This window comes from Symphalangus syndactylus, chromosome X (genome assembly GCF_028878055.3).
Source record: "Symphalangus syndactylus isolate Jambi chromosome X, NHGRI_mSymSyn1-v2.1_pri, whole genome shotgun sequence".
In the NCBI taxonomy this organism is placed as follows: Eukaryota; Metazoa; Chordata; class Mammalia; order Primates; family Hylobatidae; genus Symphalangus; species Symphalangus syndactylus.
The window spans coordinates 28,743,055-28,757,879 of record NC_072447.2 but is presented as its reverse complement, the minus strand read 5'-3'; the positions used below and the strand labels follow the sequence as shown (position 1 = coordinate 28,757,879).

The 14,825-nt window shown below is 38.6% G+C and overlaps 1 protein-coding gene across 4 annotated transcripts in view; it reads right to left on the bottom strand.

The window, feature by feature from the left end:
* Positions 1 to 14,825, bottom strand: part of GLRA2 (glycine receptor alpha 2) — a 227,814-nt gene that overhangs the window by 78,606 nt on the left and 134,383 nt on the right. The window lies entirely within an intron of this gene.

Here is a 14,825-nt window from a genome sequence, read left to right as displayed (position 1 = left end):
TTCTCATGGTCAAGTAGGCTGCTAACTCCATCATTCCAGTTACTATGCAAAACATTTAACTACTTTATTTCATTTAAATCCCATATCCAATCCATCAGGAAGTTCTGTTGGCTCTACTTCAATGTACATGCAACAAAATCTGACCCTTTCTCATCTCTCCACTGCCAGCCACCGGTCCCAGTCTCCATCTCTTGCTTTGATAACTTCAATAATCTCCTAACTGGTATCCTTGCTCCCTCCCTTGTTCACCCAGAGTCTATAGTCAACAAAGCAGCTGCAGTATCCTTTTTAAAACCTAAGTCATACCATGTAGCTTCTTTGTCCAAAAACCTCCATGGCCCACATTTCACCGAGTATATAAGCTGGAATCCTTTCAGTGGTCAACAAGGACCTACATGGTCCATCCACCATAATTACTTTCATGTAGCATCTTTGCTACATGAATTAGACCTCATTTTCTAATTCTCCCTTCACTTTCTACTCCAGACACACTGTCTTCTTTGTTGCTTTCACCGTAGAGTCTCTGCACTGACTGTTTCTTCTGCCTGGAATGTTCTTTCCCAGATGTCTATGTGCCTTTCTCCTCACTCCATCAAGTCTTTGCTCAAATATTATCTTCTCAATCAGGCCTACCCTGACCATACTATTTAAAATTGTATTCCTCCATTTGTAGTCTCAATCTTCATTACACTGTTGATTCTTTCCTGCCCCCCAAGAGCACTTAACTCTTTCTAAAGTGCCGTATAATTTGCTTATTTGTTGTATATATTACGTATTATCTGTCTCCCCCTGATGGAATATAACCTATAAGAAGATTACGGGGGTCTTTAAATTTTCACTGGTAAATCCCAAGGGTACTTGGCACATAGTAGATGCCCAATAAACATTTCTTGATGAACTTGTTAACTAAAACGATTTGCCAGAACCCAGTTTGCAACAGGTAAATCCACTGAATGATCTACGTGTCATATTGAACAAATTTATCAAATTACCAAATTATTTTAAAACTATTTGTAGGTTGACAGAAATTAGTATTGGATGGGATAGTAGGGCTCACTCATTAATGTTATGAGTAGCTAGAATCCAGAGTTCTGAGCTGTCATACTCTTCCCCCAGCTGCAGGATCTCCTATCTTCCTGTGCTTGGCCTTTCTCCTTTCTCCCAGGTTCACTCCTTTTGATGGCAGCCCAGGATGTGCTCTAAAATGGCTCTTCTCTCTGCCTTCCCCCAGACTCAGGGTCCCCTTTCTCTACCCCAAACCCTCCAGCTAACTCAGCAGGATGCAAGGGCAATGAGAAACTGAGCATCACTGACATATTAATTAAGAAAGTAACATAAAAACCAAGCAAAGAAACCTTTGCAGAATGATTCAAAAGCTGTTAAAACAATTTCACCCAACACAAATTACTTTAAATCCTGTAAGTAGTTCAAATAAATATATTTTTGTTAGATTGGTAAATATAGTATTGTAAATGTCATAAATAATCTACAAATAGATTTTTGGTGAATTGGCCTGTTTCTGGTTAACTGTAAGAGGTGCTATGAGGGTCTTCTAGAGCTGGAGTCAGCAAATTTTCTGTAAAAAGCCATACAGTAGGCATTTTAAGTTAAGAGAGCAATACAGCCTTTGTCAGAACTACTCAACTCTGCTGTTGTAGTACAAAAGCAGCCATAGATGTATGTAAATAAATGAGTGTGACTATGTTCCAATAAAACTTTGTTTACAAAAACAGGTAGTGGGCTGGATTTGGCTCATGGGCCATAGCTCACTGACCCCTGCTATAGAGGACACTGGAGCCTTTAAGGCAGAGTGAAGAGATTTGGCAACACATTCAATAACTAGTCTGGCTAAACTCAGGGGCTTTTATTTACTCAGACTAGGTTCATGTTCTGGATTTGTATTCAATTACCCTATCACTTTGGGTAAGAGATAACCGTCTCTGATCCTCAATTTTTCATCTTAAGAAGGCAAAAATTTAAAGCCATTTAAGAGTGGTGATGATAGATAAGAATATGTATATGACAAGGGGAAAATATAAACATATGAATGGCCATTGCCTTTTCTTTTTTCTTCTAAGGTTCCTTTGTTGCTAGGGCTGCCTCTTTGATGAGGTTGGTTGATTCAGCTTTCATCTCATTGGGTGTATAGAACTGCCAATGTGAAGAAGCTTAAGACACAGTAGATTTATTTACACTGGAAAGGATACAAAGCTACTGTAGAGAGAAAAAATAAACTAGATTTGGAAAGAAAAAGGAGGAAAGAAGGAAACAAGGAAGAGACAGAGGAGAAAATCAAACCTGGAATGAGTTTTGAGGAAAGATTTTCAGAGTTTGGAAGAAGTGGGATTGGATACAGCTCTCATGCATTGCTTATGATGAGGGAGGATGAGAACAGAGGGAGAGAAAGATTATCAGAAGTGCTGTTCTGTGTTATGAATGCTATTATCTTTCTGGACTTTTTAAAGATAATGCAATAAAGACTAAAGCAATTTAATTTTACAGTATAGGACTTTGAAGAAAACCATTTTATTGCATGGCCAGGAGGCAGCCTAACTTTATAAGGGTTACACAAGCACAACACCAAGCACAGAGCTTGACACAGAATAAGAACTGAAAATGATAATAAGATAGTGTTTGTCATAGTGTGTATACCTGATGAGGGGCAGATGAGAGAAAGTTTCATTGACAGTAGATTCTTGAGCCGAATTTTGTAAAATAAGTGGGTATTTCTCAGGAAGGTATGCGATATGACTATGAACTCAAGCTTTGGAATCAGAAATGCTGGGGTTTGAGGCCTGGTTAAGTGTATAACTTTGGACAAGTTGCCTAATGTCTATGTGACTCGGTTTCCTGGTAATGAAGACAGTGCCTAATACAGAAGGGGGATCAAATTTGATAACACATATAAGGTAATTAGAAGAGAGATGAAATGGAATTAAAGTTATTTTGTGTAAGTCAATGTTGTTATATTATAAATGTTTAATGTGCATTTCCAGAGTCAAATGACATATGAAAAAGAGGAGACCCATTATGGTTACATTACTCATAATCATCATCATCATCATCATCATCACCAATGATTATCATCAAGCATTGTTCCTTTTAGGGCTGATATTTTAACATCAAGATTTTGCACTTAAGGTTTCTATAATTGGGACACAAATCTATGGATACTAGATGGACTTTTGGCAGCTGAACTGTAGAAATAAAATCATGATATCTGAAACAAAATGGTTCAAGAAGCAAGAGAGCAACAAAATTAATGCCACTCAGCCCCTTGGCTGGAACCAGAGACTCAAACAGTTTGGAATCAGAGCCATGCCCCAACACCCAGGACACCATGCCCAGAGGGCTGGCTCTTTGTGCTGATCCTTGTTTTCTGAGCAGTTCACTCAAAGGGGAGGAGACAGAAGCAGGAGAGTGCCTAAATGGACCTTTACATCACACAAGAGAGCAGGAGTAAATTTGCTGAACTCAAAGCACTGCCTAGAAAAGTAAATATTATCTCTGTATGTGTTTGGTCTCACGATCCTGCTGATCCTAAAGTAAAATATTACTATATTGGAAAGTAGAGAAGTTGAGCCAATGATGATGACACTCTTGGTTTCTGTTACTTTTGCGCTGCCCCAATATTGGGTATTTATGCCTGCAGGTGATTTATGTTTCTCATAAGTGCTCTAAAGCTTTGATACTTTTAAGACTTAATATGGATCCTTTAAGTCATAGACTAGAGACATCCACAAAGAATGCTGCTACAACCACCCTTGCTCTTTGTCTAGCGCTTAACCATCATTAGCTTGTTTCTGACCCAGGACTTTTATTCTTGGAGGCTGTCTGCTTAGAAAGATCTTTCCCACCCCCAGATCTTTGCCTAGCTTTCCTGTTACACCATTCAAGTCTCTGCTCAAATGTCCCCTCTTCAGAAAGGTCCTCTCTGATAACCCAGTTAAATAAACTTTCCCCACTGTCACCTAACAATTTATCATGCTCCAACACTTAACTGTGCTCTATTTTTCTTCTTAGCACTTATTACTACCTATGCCTCTATCCTGCTTCATATTTTTATTTATTTGCTTGTTATTTATATCTCCCATTATAAGTTCTATGAGGACAAAGTCTTTTTCTGTCTTGGCTGTTGACTACTATCTCCTCAGTGCCTAGAACAGTAGCTGGAAAAGAACACATGTTCATACACATTTATTATGTGAATGAATGACTGAATAACTACTAGAGTTAGAAGTCATTCACATTTGACTGAACAAAAACATTAACTTCCGAGAGGTTTAAGTGATCTGCTCAGGGTCAAAGAGGTCATGGCTTACAGGGCCAGGACATAAATGCTAGTCATCTCTCTCCTGCTTTAGTACCCCATCAACCATGAACATGTCATTGAACAACGATTATACGCTTAACACCATACCAAGGATGATTTGGAGGATTCACAAAACATAGAAAATGTGGAAGTGGCCTTCAAGGATCTTCTAGTCTAACATAGAATATACAACATGTACAGCTAATAGGGCACAAATTTCACCTAATATTGCTTATTCTAGGGAAGTGTGTTTCAGCTGTGAAATGAAATAAATATGGAACAAACATAAAACTTGAAAATAATATCCATATTAGGGCCCTGCCTCAAATCAATTAAATTAGAATCCCTGGGAGTGGGACCCAACTTTGATATTTTTTAGAAGTTCTCCATGTGACGACTGTACAACCAGCTTCAAAAACCACCACTGTAGCCCAGTGTATTTCAAATTGTAATATGCACCTGAATCACCTGAGGATCTTGTTAAATTTCAGATTGTGATGCAGTAGGTCTGGGATGGGGACTGAGATCCTACATTTCCAATAAGTTCCCAGGTTATGCCTATGCTGGTTTGTGGATCACACTTTGAATGGGGAGGTTCTAGAGTGTAAGTGACCTGGGTTAGAAAAAAAAGTATTTGCATAGTTTTGAAATAAGTACAGAGAGCCACATTACAACACAGATGGACTCATGGCAAAGACCCCATACTTAATAGGGAGGTTACATCATATTTGGGAAAAAAATGGGAAACCAACAATGTACAAATGCAGGCAACGAAGCCCAGTGGAAGCATAGCTCACAAGTGCTGGGAGGATGTGGAGGGAAGCAATTAAGAAAATATTCTAAGAGCTGAGAATAAGTACCAAGCTGTAGAAACATCCTTCTGGGCCTATTCTGAGAATGGAAGAAATCCAAAAGTGCAGCTGCAGGAGCCAACTTCACATTTCTCTAGGGAACAGTGGACATCAAAGAGTCAGGTGGGGAGTTTGTGCAGGAACCCTCAGTTTGGATTATTTTCATAAAGAATAACAGAGATTTAACATGGAGAACATAATCTGGCCATAACCTTTCCAAGTCTACAGAAGGAAGTAATTCAGGAGTGGCTGAACAAAAATGAAGTTAAGCCTGTTTCAGGTGACCTTGCCCAGAGTACAGTGGGGAGAACAGGAACCCACCACTGCAAAGATAATAGAGAACCTTGGCAGACACCCAGCTCTGTGCTCCACAGATGCTCCACACAACCTAGCTTGCCTCCATCTCACCTGGTTTGTTTTTTACCTAACTTCTCCATATTTACAGAATGAAGTTTCAGGATTCTGGGATTTACCCAAATAATCACTTACTTCTATCTTTAGAGAAGTCCCCATGTGCAAGCAGTCTCTGCTCAGTGTCTATATTACACCTGGCTTATTATTATTATTTTCTAATCCAAACAGCTCTCCCTCTCCTCCATTTTGGAATACTGTTGATATGGTTTGGCTGTGTCCCCACTCAAATCTCATCTTGAATTGTAGCTCCCATAATTCCCACATGCTATGGGAGGGACCCAATGGGAGATAATTGAATCATGGGGGCAGTTTCCCCCATACTGTTCTCGTGGCAGTGAATAAGTCTCACAAGATCTGATAGTTTTATAAGGTGAAACCCCTTTCTCTTGGTTCTCATTCTTTCTCTTGTCTGCTGCCATGTAAGATGTAAGATGTGCCTTTCACCTTCTACCATGATTGTGAGGCCTCCCCAGCCACGAGGAACTATGAGTCCACTAAACCTCTTTTTCTTTGTAAATTACCCAGTCTCAGGTATGTCTTTATCAGCAGTGTGAAAATGGACTAATACAACTACTCTGAAAATCTAGGCTACCAAGTCCTTCAACCAAAAATATTTTAGTATCCATCATGCTTAGGGCACTGAGTTTAAATGTAAGTTCACTAGAGGTAGATACTGATTTCAGAGAATGAAAATGCATTAGTGATAGAAAACATGCCCACATGCTAACTACAGGCATACCTCAGAAATATTGTGGGTTTGGTTCAGACCACTGCAATAAAGTGAATATTGCAAAAAAAGGTGAGTCAAACTTTTTGGTACCTTGGTGCATATAAAAGTTATAGTCTAATAAGTGTGCAATAGGAATATGCAATAGCATTGTGTCTAAAAATGTCTAAAATTTTAGACATAGCATTATGTCTAAAAAATAGCACAATGTAATAACATTATGTCTAAAAAACCATGTACATACCTTAATTTAAAAATACTTTATGGCTAAAAAATGCTGACAATCATCTGAGCCTTCAGTGAGTTATAATCTTTTTGCTGGTAGAGGGTGTGGTGTGGTCTTGTCTTGACATTGATGGCTGCTGACTGCTTAGGGTGGTGGTTGCTGAAGGTTGGATGACAGTGGTAATTTCAGTGTTTTTTGTTTTGTTTTGTTTCTTTAAGAGACAGGGTCTCATTCTGTCACTCAGGGTGAGTGCAGTGGTACGATCATAGTTCACTGCAGGCTTGACTTCCTGGGCTCAAGCAATCCTTCTGCCTCAGTCTTTCCAGTAGCTAGGAATATAGGGGCACACCACCATGCCTGGCTTATTTTCAAACTTTTTGTAAAGACACAGTCTTGCTATGTTGCCCAGGCTTGTCTCACACTTCTGGCCTCAAGTGATCCACCCTACTTAGCCTCCCAATTCGCTGGGATTACAGGCATGAGCCACTGTGCCCAGCTGGCAATTTCTGTAAATAAGACAACCATGTAGTTTGCTGTGTTGATTCACTCTTCCTTTCACGAAAGATTTCTCTGTATCATGTGATGCTGTTTGATAGCATTTTACCCACAGTGGAACTTCTTTCAAAATTGGATTCAATCCTCTCAAGTCCTGCCACTTCTTTATCAACTAAGTTTATGGAATATTCTAAATCCTTTGTTGTTGCAACCATGTTCACAGTATCTTCACCAGGTTGTAGACTCCATCTTAAGAAACCACTTCCTTTCTTCATCAACTCCTCATCTATTCAGACTTTACCATGGGATTGCAGCAATTCAGTCACACCTTTAGGCTCCACATCTAATTCTAGTTTTCTTGCTATTTCCACCACACCTGCAGTGACTTCCTCCACTGAAGTCTCAAACCCCTCAAAGTCATCCATGAGGGTTAGAATCAACTTTTTCCAAACTCCTGATAATGTGGATATTTTGACCTCCTTCCATGAATCACAGATGTTCTTAATGGCATCTAGAATGGTAAATCCTTTCCAGAAGGTTTTCAATTTACTTTGCCCAGATCCATTGGAAGAATCACTGTCTATGGTAGCTATAGCCTCATGAAATTCATTTTTTTAAAAATAGTAAGAATTGAAATTTGAAAATACTCTTTGATCCATTGGCTGCAGAATGGATGTTGTATTAGCAGGCATTAAAAAAAATGTGAATCTACTTGTACCTCTCCATAAGATCTCTTGGGTGACCAGGTACATTGTCAATGACCAGTAATATTTTGAAAAGAATCTTTTTTTCTGAGCAGTGGATCTCAACAGTGAACCTAAATATTCATTTAGGTGTTCCCTGGAGTAGCACTTTTAATTTCTTTCAATAACTTTTTCTTTGTATTCACATCTTGACTAACTGTTTGGCAAAAGAGGCCTAGCTTTCAACCTATTCTGAATTTTGACTTACGTTCCTTACTAAGCTTAATCATTTCTAGCTTTTGATTTAAAGTGAGAGATATGCAACTCTTCCTTTCACTTAAACATGTAGACAACTGTGGGGCTATTAATTGGCCTAATTTCAATATTGCTGTGTCTTGAGGTATAGGGAAGCTTGAGGAGAGGGAGAGAGACTGGGGGACAGCTGGTTCATAGAGAAGTGAGAACACACACAACATTGATCAATTAAGTTACCATCTTATATGGGCATGGTTCCTGGTACCCCCCAAAAATTATAATAGTAAAATCAAAGATCACTGATCACAAATCACCATAACAGATATAACAATAATGAACAAGTTTGAAATATTGTGAGAATTACTAAAATATGACACAGAGAAAAAGTGAGCACATGCTGTGGGAAAAGGGGTGCTTATAGACTTGCTTGGTGCAGGGTTGCGACAGATCTTCAATTTGTAGAAAATGCAAAATGCAATAGCTGTGAAATGCAATAAAGTTCAATAAAATGAGATATGCCTATATATGTGGAGAGAAATGCAGAGGGACAACAAAAGCAGTGTTATTCTGCTGTGTCAAGGACACCAGGATGATTTTCTGCCCTTACTTATGTCCAATAATCCCCTGACTCAATTTCTGCTCAGACAAGCAAAGCAGTGGCTAGATGACAGTCTAGGTAAAGCACACTAAGCAAAGTTAGTTGAATATGTTCTAAGTTAGTGCCTTTGTCAGCTCTGACTGTCATAGTTAAACACCATCGGTTGTGTGTTAAACAACAGAAAATTATTCTTTTACAGTTTGAGAAGCTGAAAGTCTGGGATCAAGGTCCCAGCACGGTCAGGTTCTGGTGAGGGTCCTCTTCCTGGCTTGTGAATGGCTGCTTTCTCGTTGTGTGCTCATATAGGGGAGGGAGAGAAAGAGAGCAAGCAAGCTTTCTGGTGTCTTTTCTTACAAAGGCACTAATTCCATCATGAGAGTCCTGCTCTCATGACCTCATCTCAACCTAATTACCTCCCGGAGGGCCCCATCTTCAAATACCATCGTATTGGAGGTTAGGGATTCAACAAGAAATTTTGGTGAGACACAAACATTTATTTCATAATAGATCTGATTTTACTGGGGGATATCTGGATATAATAACATGGCATTAGGCTATATACAATCATATGTCACTTAACAATGGGGATACATTCTGCAAAATGTGTTGTTAGGCAATTTTGAAGTGCAAACATTATAGATTGTACTTATAGAAACCTAGACTGTACAGCCTACTACACATCTAGGCTATATGGCATATCTTATAGTTCTTAGGCTACAAACTTGTACAGCATGTTACTTTACTGAATGCTGTAGGCAACTGTAACAAAATGGTAACTACTTGTATATCTAAACATAGAAAACAGTTGGTAAAAATACAGTACTATGCTTTTACAGGACCACCATTGTATATGTGGTTCATCGTTGACCAAAAACCTCATTGTGTGGTACATGACTGTATATTATAATAAATAATAATTATATAATAATGTAATATCAATTTTACTTTGAAATTTCTTACAACTCAGATATTTACATCTAAAAAAACTACACTGCTTCCTATCCCCAGCTTTGGAATTACAAAGTATGGGAAAACAGTTTTCTGGAATTATTTAAAGCTCCTGCTTGAATTTTATGTATTCAAAAATTCTTCCCTCATGAAGCCCTACAAGTTCTTTCACAAGTGATAAATGTCTTGGTGTTGTTCACATTCAACAAAAGAGCGAAAAATATATTCATGTTTGTACAAAATTATCTCAGAGATGGCACACTCTACAGCGAATACTACACTATGATAGTTGGACTGTTGACATGTATGTTCTGGATTATAGATATCTTTACTAATGTCATAATAAGCAAAGGACATAGGAAAATTCCCTTTTTCTACCCTCCAAACAAAAACATTTTCAGCATCAAAATTCACAAAGGGATATTCTTTTGATTTTTATGCATCAAAGCAAAGATCCCTCCATTCACTTATTCCAGATTATAAGTGGACATTGATGAAGTCCTTAAAACAATAAAATCCCATGTCAGAGAGTTCAAGCTTGGGATGCCACAGTTAAGCTTTCTCTGGCCTTATAAATACAGGCAAATGTGGATCCTCCTGATTTCTCTTTTGGGATGCAAATGAAAGTAAGACCCTTGTGCACCTGGGAAAGGTGTGGAGATGGGGGAAATTGTGATGAAAGGGAAGACAAAGGAGTAGACTGTCTATTATAATTAAAAATTGCAATGCACAAGTTACATTTTTTTTGGTCCATGGTAAATAGATTGCTGCTAGAATTTCCCAATGGGTAGAAAGCCTGGGTGCCCAGGCTTTGTTAGAGAGGAGGCTGGAAGGAGTGGTTGGAAGCTCTCTCTGAGACAAGAGACTTCCCGAAAGTGAAAGGTACAGGGAATATTCAGATGTATTTTCCCTTCCTGCCATATTTATTTGATTAACGTCACTAAAGAACAAAAGAGCAGGAGAGAACAAGGAAACAGAGATTTTGTTTTTTTTTCCTGAACAGAACTTAATTTGCACACCATGAAGAAAAATTGATCGTTTTCTTATGTCTGCTACTCTGTTGAGAGTGTCCTATGTAGAAAATCAATTTCCTTGTCTCAAGTTGGTTTGTCTATTTAATTAACTTAGCAGCTTAATGGAGGCAAACATGATTAAAACACAGTTTTAAAAAGCTTTCAAAATTGTTATTTATTATATTTATAATATTTCATCAAAGATTTCCCTATAGTAATTATGGTGTGTTTAGATTTTGTTTTCCTTGCACCAATGTTTTATTAATTATTGAAGATGATTAGTTCAGTAGTCCTGTGATAATCAGAAACTAAAATATTCCTATTAAGCTTTAATGTATGCAACACAATACTACCTGGGCTGGAATATTATTTGTCATATGAATCTGTAACTTGGTAGTTTTTTGGCTTACCTAGAATTTTTGCATTTAACAATCATTTCATAGTTGTCAACTAATTCAGAACAATGAAGTGTTTTAATGACCAACTTTTAGAAAATCATTTTATATCTGCTTAACATTTTTAAACTCCATGTTTTTTAGAGTAAGCAGTAAAAATCCATGTATCCTGATGAGAGGTAGGGAAGAAGACTTAGGAATATTTGGAGTCAGATTAGGCAGGTCAGAGAAAACTTAAATATTAGGAAGAAATATCATGTATTGCGTCTTGGACTTTATTTACTTGAAAAGTTATTTTAATCTCTCAACATTAAAAATACAATTAATTTAAAGTGGCCTAACTTTTTTAAATTACAAGGTCATGAGTTTATTCTTCTACTTCTCTAATTCTTGCTAGATGTATTGTATCTGCATTGTCAGAACATAAAGCCATTATCTACTATGTTTTCTCCTTTATAGCCATAATTTAGTTTTAGTTCTATAGGTACACATATATTTAATGATCACCACCAGTCCTTATACTCTTAAAGTTCATAGTATAGATATACTACAGTATTCATACTTATTCTACTACTGATGGAATTTGGGTTGTGTATTTGGGAATATTGTAAAAATTACTACTCTGAACATTCATATACAAGTCTCTGTGTAGATGTATATTTTAATATCTCTTGAGTAAATACCTAGGAATAGGATCATTGTGTTATATGGTAAGTATATTTTAATTTTTTTTTTTTAAACGGAGTCTCACTCTGTCAGGCTGGAGTGCAGTGGCGCGATCTTGGCTCACTGCAACCTCCACCTCCTGGGTTCAAGCGATTCTCCTGCCTCAGCCTCCCAAGTAGTTTGGACTACAGGCATGTGCCACCACGCCCAGCTAATTTTTGTACTTTTAGTAGAGACAGGGTTTCACCATGTTGGCCAGGATGGTCTCGATCTCTTGACCTCGTGATTCGCCTGCCTCGGCCTCGCAAAGTGCTGGGATTACAAGTATGAGCCACTGCGCCCAGCCATATTTTTTAATTTTATAATTCGCTACCACATTATTTTTAAACATTTTGCATTTCCACCAGAAGTGCATGAGGATTTCAGTTGCTCCACATTCTCACCAACATTAGAGTTAATCATTATTTTAAACTTTAACCATTCTAATAGGTGTATAACGGTATCTCATGATTTTATTTTGCATTAACCTAGTACTAATGATGTTCAGCATTAAATTGTTAAATTTAAGTTAAATTAGGCTAAATTGGCCATTTGTATACCTTCTTTGGCAGGGTCTGTTGAAATTTTTTGGCCCATTGTTTTTAAGAGCTCTTTTTTGTGTTTTGGATATAAGTGTTCTGTTCAGTTATGTGTCTTACAAATATCTTCTCCAAGTATATGGCTTGCCTTTGCATTTTCTTAAATGTTAGTTTAATTTTAATAAAGTCTGTTTTATCATTTTTTAATGGTTTGTGCTTTTGTGATTTGAGAAGACTTTCTCTAACCCACTATCTCAAAGATTTTCCCTGCTGTTTTCTTCGAGAAGTTAATAATTTTAGCTACTTTATTTAGATCTATGTTTATTCAAGATTTATTTCAGATATCATTTCCCATGTGATTCTTCCAGGAAGAATTCATCAAACCCTCTGTATTTTCATAATGTCATATGTACACTTACCTTAGAGTACATGATTATTTATTTAAATGTTCATTTTCCCCACTAGACTGTAAGCTTCAGTGCATAGTGATAAGTCTTACTTGTTTATGTAAAATGCCTAGAACATGCCTAATAAATAATAGACTCTCAATAAGTACTTGTTAAATAAACGAATGAATACAATTATATTAATTTATTAAATGTTTTTACAAAGCATTTTTGCATCAACTTTTCATTAAAATCTCACAAGAATTTCATGAGGCAGACATTGTGTTACTTCCATGTTGTAAACTAATGTTGGCTTTTCAAAGCCTAATGAATTAAGATCAGACTATTTAGCCTGGCATTTAAACGATTCTATGATATTATCCTCCAACCTTTCCAGGTTTGTTTTTCACTATTTTCCTTTTACATATCCATTGCAACACTTAAAGTGGACAATTCATTTTTCTTCATCTATGCCCTTAATTTCTACTTTTTTACATTCATTCAAGCTATCTCTTTCACCTTGGAATTCTCTCTACTTCATTTCTCCCTAAGAATATCATAGCCATCTCAAAAGCCACCACTTTTATGTACCTTCCCATGATCTGACTAGATAAATGACCACATAAATGTGAATGCTTCTTCATCTACATAACCAGAAATATCCATCCATCTTTACCTTAAATAAAGTAAATGGTGTTTTTCCTTAGCTTCTCACCATTTTTCTCTTAATACCCATTCTCCTGACTTGTAGCATGTTTTCCTCTATTAGCAGGGTCCCATTGGTCTCCTGTTTTCCCTTTCTCCAAATTGCCCTGTTCAGCCTTATGTATACACAGACTGGGAGTTATAAGAAATGGATTCTGGGAGGGAGCCAAGATGGCTGAATAGGAATAGCTCTGGTCTACAGCTCCCAACGTGAGTGACGCAGAAGACGGGTGATTTCTGCATTTCCATCTGAGGTACCGGGTTCATCTCACTAGGAAGTGCCAGACAGTGGGTGCGGGACAGCAGGTGCAGAGCACGGTGCACCAGCTGAAGCAGGGCGAGGCATTGCCTCACTCAGGAAGCGCAAGGGGTCAGGGAGTTCCCTTTCCTAGTCAAAGAAAGGGGTGACAGACAGCACCTGGAGAATCAGGTCACTCCCACCCTAATACTGCAGTTTTCCGACAGGCTTAAAAAACGGCACACCAGGAGATTATATCCCGCACCTAGCTCGAAGGGTCCTAAGCCCACGGAGTCTCGCTAATTGCTAGCACAGCAGTCTGAGATCAAACTGCAAGGAGACAGTGAGGCTGGGGGAGGGGCGCCTGTCATTGCCCAGGCTTGCTTAGGTAAACAAAGCAGCCAGGAAGCTCGAACTGGGTGGAGCCCACCACAGCTCAAAGAGGCCTGCCTGCCTCTCTGTAGGCTCCACCTCTGGGGGCAGGGCACAGACAAACAAAAAGACAGCAGTAACCTCTGCAGACTTAAATGTCCCTGTCTGACAGCTTTGAAGAGAGTAGTGGTTCTCCCAGCATGCAGCTGGAGATCTGAGAACAGGCAGACTGCCTCCTCAAGTGGGTCCCTGACCCCTGACCCCCGAGTAGCCTAACTGGGAGGCACCCCCAAGTAGGGGCAGACTGACACCTCACACGGCCGGGTACTCCTCTGAGATAAAACTTCCAGAGGAAGGATCAGGCAGCAGCATTCGCGGTTCACAAAAATCTGCTGTTCAGCAGCCTCTGCTGCTGAGACCCAGGCAAACAGGGTCTGGAGTGCACCTCTAGCAAACCCCAACAGACCTGCAGCTGAGGGTCCTGTCTGGTCGAAGGAAAACTAACAAACAGAAAGGACATCCACACCAAAAACCCATCTGTACATCACCATCATCAAAGACCAAAAGTAGATAAAACCACAAAGATGGGGAAAAAACAGAGCAGAAAAACTGGAAATTCTAAAAAGCAGAGCGCCTCTCCTCCTCCAAAGGAACGCAGTTCCTCACCAGCAATGGAACAAAGCTGGAGGGAGAATGACTTTGACGAGTTGAGAGAAGAAGGCTTCAGACGATCAAACTACTCTGAGCTATGGGAGGAAATTCAAACCAAAGGCAAAGAAGTTAAAAACTTTGAAAACAATTTAGACGAATGTATAACTAGAATAACCAATACAGAGAAGTGCTTAAAGGAGCTGATGGAGCTGAAAGCCAAGACTCGAGAACTACGTGAAGAATGCAGAAGCCTCAGGAGCCAATGCGATCAACTGGAAGAAAGGGTATCAGTGATGGAAGATGAAATGAATG